Source organism: Callithrix jacchus, chromosome 11 (genome assembly GCF_049354715.1).
Source record: "Callithrix jacchus isolate 240 chromosome 11, calJac240_pri, whole genome shotgun sequence".
Classification (NCBI taxonomy): domain Eukaryota; kingdom Metazoa; phylum Chordata; class Mammalia; order Primates; family Cebidae; genus Callithrix; species Callithrix jacchus.
The window spans coordinates 88,564,446-88,571,524 of NC_133512.1; positions in this window are offsets into that span (position 1 = coordinate 88,564,446).

Sequence of the window (7,079 nt, forward strand, 5' to 3'; positions counted from 1 at the left end):
TATTTAGTTCCTAGAGCTAAGCAATGCACTTAGTTCTTAACTTTACGACGGACAAAGTAACAGTAAAAACAACCATTAAATTGTTTTTATTATATATAAATGTCACAAAAAAAAGGCATAGAAAGTCCTTAGGAGAATCACAGCTTCTACTTGACAGTTAGCTTCTATTCTCTCACAGTCTTTGTACTGGGGACACTATTGGCTGTAAAGGACAATGTCCTGGCCAGGCATGGTGGCTCGCACCTGTAATCCCTGCACTTTAGGAGGGCATGGTGAGAGGATCGCTTGAGTCCAGCAGTTTAAGACCAGCCCGGTAACATACAGAGACCTTGTCTCGACAAAAAATGAAAATAATAAATAAAGGACAATGTTCTCAGGAACATCACCACAACAAATACACATCTGGTAGTGTGCTTTGAGGAAAGGCAAGAGCATAATCTCTTATTTCAATTCAGGAAAACAGTTCTTCACACATTCATGGGAAAGAGTTTTGATGTAAGAATAAAACATTCTTTTTCACACATTCATGGGCGGTTTGATGTAAGAAAAAAACACACTATACCTGTACATAAATAGATGGACTGTGGCCTGCTGAGGTGGCTCACACTTATAAACCCAGCACTTTGGGAGGCCGAGGTGGCAGATCACCTGAGGTCAGGAGTTCGAGAGCAGCCTGGCCAACATGGAGAAACCCCATCTCTACTAAAAGTACAATAACAATTAGCCAGGCATGGTGGTAGGAGCCTGTAATTTCAGCTACTTGGGAGGCTGAGGCAGAAGAATCACTTGATCCCAGGCAGCAAAGGTTGCAGTGAGCTGAGATCATGCCGCTGTACTCCATCTTGGGTGACAGAGTGAGTCTCTGGCTCAGTAAAATAAAAGAAAGAAAAAGATGGACTGCATGCACATATGTGTAGATTATTCTAGTTTTGGAAGTGATCTTACAGAAAATATTAGTGATGACCTTTTGAGCAGTTACTGTGGACCAGGCATCTTGTTTACATATATTATTCCATTTGTCCTAAGACTTTGAAATAATTATCATTACTTTCCTCTTCTGTATTTTATAAAATGAGGACACAGAACTGAGGAGAATTTAATATACCTGTCATAGGTGTGGCATAAATATGTATATACCTATATATGTATGACAACACTGAAAGAAAAAGTAAAAAAAATCTACGATTAAACTGAAAGATTTGAACACAATTCTCTCAATAAATGATAGATCAAGTAGACGTAAATCAGTACAAATAAAGAAAATTTGAATGGAACAATCAAATTGCTCAGTCTACTGCAGAATTTCCCAAACCTCTCTAATGGCCCGATGCCAGACCTATTGAATGAGACTCTCCAGGAAAGAGACCTAGAAAGCTGTATTCCTCAGGTGATTATCATATCGGAGGTTTAGCAAACACTAATCTAATGAAAACATAAAGAACTCTGGACCCAGTTCATGTTACAAGAAACATTTACCAAAACTTTGAAACATTTACCAAAACATAACAATGCCTTAGGCCATATAGCAAGTCAGAGTGATCTCCTAAGAATTAATGTTGCATAGAATTCCACCTCTGACCCATACTAGATTAAATTAGGAAGTAAACTTAAATTTTATATTCATTAATACATGTGCAGGACAAAAAAATTGGAAATTAAAAATATACATATTTTAATAACTCATGGTTTAATAAAACATTTGAAAGGGAAAAATAGTCAAATTTTAACTGGAAAATACTGTCACTTAAAACTTTAGAGAGGTAGGCAAGTGGTGTGTATGAGGACTTTTATGATTTAAATGCTTTATTATAAAAGAAGAAAGTGAAAATTAATGAGCTTGGTTTTTGAAAAGATAAAAAAAACAGACAACTCTCTGGGAAGTTTAATCAAGAAAACAAGAGATCAGATTCACAGGAATACTTAAAAGAGTGAGAAATTACAGACACTACATAAACAAAAGAAAAAACCATGCTCTGATGCCAAAAATTATAAAAACTTTCAAGAAATGAATATTTTCATGGAACAACAAAATTTATCAAAATTGACTCAAGATGAAATAGAAAATGTATCTTTGTAACTATCAAAGTCATTAAATAAGTATTTTTAAAAATGTTTCCAGAAGGAAGACATCATGCACATGTGTTTTTAGAGATAAATTCTTCCAGACATTGAAGGGAGATAATTCTAAATTTGGCATAGTGAGAACATTCTACTACTCATCTTATGAAGCAAAATAACTTTGATGACCAAATCAGAAACAGGCACAATATGAAAAGGCAGTTAGGTGCCAGTCTCACTTAGAAATATTGATCCACTGATTTTTTACAGCCAAGTTATGTTTACTTATTTTATTTTCTTAATAGTATAATTAGTTTATTAATGATATAATGTATTTTATTAGTGGTATAATTCAAGTTGTTAAGAGCCTAGAATTGTTATATTTTTCTGGTGAATTGAAATTTTGATCATGATGTAGTGGGCATCTTTATCTCTAGTAATGTCACTTTTTGGCTGAAGTTATATTTCTGTATTCAAAATTCATGGCATCAATTCCTTTTAATGAGCCCTTTTTGGATATATCTTTTTTCCACCCTTTGCAACTTTTCTGTGCCTTTTTGTTTTAGATATGACTCTAATATGCAGCATCTAGCTTTTTTATTTTTTGAGATGGAGTTTTGCTCTTGTTGCCCAGGCTGGGGTGTAATGGTGTGATCGTGGCTCACTACAACCTCTACCTCCTGGGTTCAAGTGATTCTCCTGTCTCAGCCTGCCAAGTAGTTGGGATTACAGGTGCATGCTGCCACACCTGGCTAATTTTCTGTATTTTAGTAGAGATGGGGTTTCACCATGTTACCAGGCTGGTTTCAAACTCCTGAGCTCACGCAGTCCACCTGTCCAGCCTCCCAAAGTGCCAGGTGCAAGTTACTGCCCCTGGCGGCATCTAGCTATGTTTTAGAAAAACAAACAAACAAACTACTCTGATAACCTATGTATTTCACAGGAGAGAAATCAGTCCATTTATATTTATTTTAATTATTTTCTACCAACAGTTTGAGCTTTTTCTTTGTCCTCCCCCTTCCCTTTTTCTTTTCCTCTTTTAAGTTGATAGAGTTTTATCATTTCAGTTTTTTCCCCTCTACTGGTTTGGGTGTTCCTGATGCTATTTTTGTTCTTAGTCAAACCCTTGAAATTTTACTGTGCTTACTTCACAAGACTTAAGTTAATAATTATATTTATCCTCCTCTTGAATAGGTCCAGGACCTATGAATATTTAACTCCATTCACCATACATTACCTTTTAGGTTTCATGCTATTTTGTTCATTATTTTACAGTTCTTTGCAATGCTTAATTAGTTTATTCTCCAAATCAATAGTTATTATTGCTGCTTTCAGTGTTTATTTGGATTTAGTCTCATCCTTAATGCCTTCTTGATTCACTCTTTTTGCATCTCAGATCTTTTTCTGGGAAAAAATTATCTTTCTAAAATTCATCCTTCAGATTTTCTTTTACTGAGAATCTGTTGGTACTAAACTCAGTTTTTGTTCATCTGAAAATTTCTCTATTTTACTCTACTTTTTGAGTGTTTGTTTTGGGTATATGAATGTAAATTGACAGTTATTTTCTCTCAGCAGATTGGTGCTACTCATTCTCCTGCTTTCTGCCTTTCATTTTTGCTCTCGAGAAAGCAACCATTAGACTAAATATAGTTTATTTTTAGTCAGGCTATCTTTGCTCTCTGGCTGCTTTTAGGAACTTTTATTTTCTCTTTGGATTTCACTGCAATGTTTTAATATTGAATTTTAAAAATTTATTCTGTTTTGAATTCGTTAGGTCTACTCAATCTAAAGATAGATGTGTTTTCAATTCTGGAAAGGGCTCAGTAATTATCTTTTAAAATAATGTCTTCCCCTTTCTTTTAATTCTCTCCTTCTGGATCTCCAATGGAACATATTTTAGGCATTTATTCTCTGTGTCTCAAGTTCTCCTTCATGGCTTTTATCTCTTTTTCTGTCTGTGCTGCATTCTGGAAAAAATTTTAGATCTATTTTCCAATTTGTGATTCTCATTTCCTTCCTTCCTTCCTTCCTTCCTTCCTTCCTTCCTTCCTTCCTTCCTTCCTTCCTTCCTTCCTTCCTTCCCTCCCTCCCTCCCTCCCTTCCTTTCCTTCCCTTCCTTCCCTTCCTCCTTCTCTCCCTTCCTCCCTCCCTCCATTCTCTCTCTCTCTCTCTCTTCCTTTTTTTCTGCCAAGGTCTCACTCCCAGCTACTCAGGAGGCTGAGGCAGGAGAATCTCTTGAACCTGGGAGGTGGAGGTTACAGTGAGCTGAGATCACATCATTACACTCTGGCCTGGGCAACAAAAGCAAAACTCTGTCTAAAAAAAATTATTTTTTAACATGTTTAAACTTCAGGTTTCATTTTAAATTCAGAGGGTACATGTGCAGATTTGTTACCTGGGTATATTGTAAGATGCCGAGGCTTGGCGTATGAGTGATGCCATCACTCAGGTATTGGGAGTGGTACCAAATACTTCATCTTTCCACCTTTGCCCCTGCCTCTCTCCTCACTCTAGTAGTTGCCAGTGTCTACTGTTCTCATCTTGATGTCCATGTGGCAGGTACATTTTTCTTAATGATACCTAATGAGGAAGTTTTCAACCCTGGGCTTGACAAATATAAGAAGATTGATTAACTATAAAGTGTTTTCTAAATGTTTAGCTTAAATATAAACAATTAAAAAATGTACAGATAAAGCTACAAAATAATCCCACAGTGAACTCTTACCGGGGAGTGGCTGAAAGATTCTTTAGTCATCATCCTGATCCTATAGTGCCCACTGAGCTTTCTCTTTTAATACTTCTGGTCGACACAAGTGGACTCGATTATTAAAAGAGATTTCAGTTGCTGAGAACTGGCAGTCTTTATATCTGTACAGGATCTGATTTGGTCTCCGTTGATTTTCGGCCAAAGTTCTGGCTGTTCCGTTGCTCTTGTTTCTTCACATATTGTGCATGTGCTCAAAGAGTATAAACTCGCAGCTGCCTCACCCTCATGATTCCATTTATTCAAAATGCTTTCCATGTATTGTTATAACGAAAATAATTATGATCGTTTTTTGGGTTTTGTTGGAGGAGAAACAAGACCATGATCTGATCCTGGGGCAATGTAGTAAGAATGTTGTAGGGAAGTTTTGGGTTAAAATCCCAGACCTTTTTTCCCCATGTACACGTCTGTTTCTATCTTAAAAACAGTTAGTTAAATGTCACAACAGGTTTAGTTGCTATGATTGGAAGACTGCTCAGAGGCCATGTGCCAGATAGAAATTCAGGTTCTATTGCTACCAGAGAAGGGGAGAAGGGTATTGGGAGAACTCAGTATGTGTGGAGAGTAGTGGTGTGCAGACACGCTAGACATGTAGGTCCTGAACCGACCATGAAGAATCCAAAGCTAAATATGTTAGCCTTTGTCTGATATGTAAGAGAAACCACAGAGGTGTTTAAGCAATGGAACAGAATGTTCATACCATGTGAAGAAAATAAAGTTCAAACACATTTCAGAGAAGCCAGGCATAGAAGCAATACCAAGAACAATTTGAAATTTTCAGAATTATGTTCAAAGTGTTTCATAATCACATACTCATCTTTATATGATATATAAAATAAATCATTTCTGCATTAAAATAAGCCCACTTTTAATATAAATTTGTATTAACTACTGAAACTTTCACTTTGGAAAATGTATATATTTTTAGAGCATTTAGTGTTATGAGATAAAAGGCCCTTGTGACACATTACCCTCTCTTTTCTGTCCGTTGGTGTCCCTTAAAAGGAATTTCCTGGCATTTACCACAGAATAATAGCTTAAATTCAATTTAATATTCATCTTTGTCCTTAATATTCCCTTGGGTCATTTCTCAAACGACAGATTTAGTTAACTGAGTTGCCACAAGAAATTAGGAGTAATTTTATGTGCACTTCCCTCTTTGTGAAATAGGCAAATTTTTATTCAGTAGCTTCTCATTTCCCCAGAAGGACATTTTGACCTAAGTACAAAGTGTTGTTATTGAAAACTCTGAAGGACAGTACAGATTTTAAATTTCTCATAAAAGCAATTTTTGGCATTTTTACACAGACTGTGTAAAATGATTTTAAAAGACTTCACTGATGTTTTGATAAAGTGCCACTTTGCTTATTTAATGATAAAAAGATCAAGATGTAGGTTGTATGTATATAACATTCAACATGACTGAGTTAACTATTTTTCTGTTTTTTTATGTTTAATAAATATAGGCATTTAGTGATATGGTGCTACCACAGCCTTGATAGTTTTTGTCATTGCTTAGTTAAATAATAATAATATCAAATGACATTGCTCAATTTCCATGAGGACCAAAGTTGCTGGGCATAATTCCATCATTTGCTGGAAAGGAAATGATAACTGGGTCATGTCCTATAGTAATAATTGGCACAACTTTGTAAAGAAAAATTCACACCCAACCAAATTTATTTATTGCTATTTCTGAGTGATGAGCCATTGAGCCTGAAAGTAATCCAATTCCAGTTCCTATTGTATTCAAACCAATCAGTTAGAAGATGTGATCTAGCCAAGTGTTTCTTAAACTATGAGGCTGTGAGCTCTTGGCATTCTTTTATTTAACATCTGATTTCTTTTTCACTAATTTCTTTCCACTCTATCTCCATGTGAGCACATTATTCTTTATCCTTTGTTTACAAGCATCGTGCCCTTGTGCTCTGCCCTCTCACAAACAGAATCTAGTTTTTGAAAGAAAAAAATGTAATTTAAGTTGAATACCAATTAGGAAATAAAATAAAAATATATTGCATTTATTAACAAGTTGAAAATCTGAAAGGTTTTGGTATTATTGTCAGTGATATGAAGCCTTGCACTGAGAATATTAGAACTATTTAAGGATTTTAAATATTTAAAAATTTGAATTAAGTACATGTAAATCTAACTAAAGGATTTAAACAAAAGCTGAAAATATTCCTCAAAGAAGTCATGAGTAGAGGCTGTCTGAGAGTAAATTGACTTTTTTCAAGTTGAGAAAGGATGATGAATT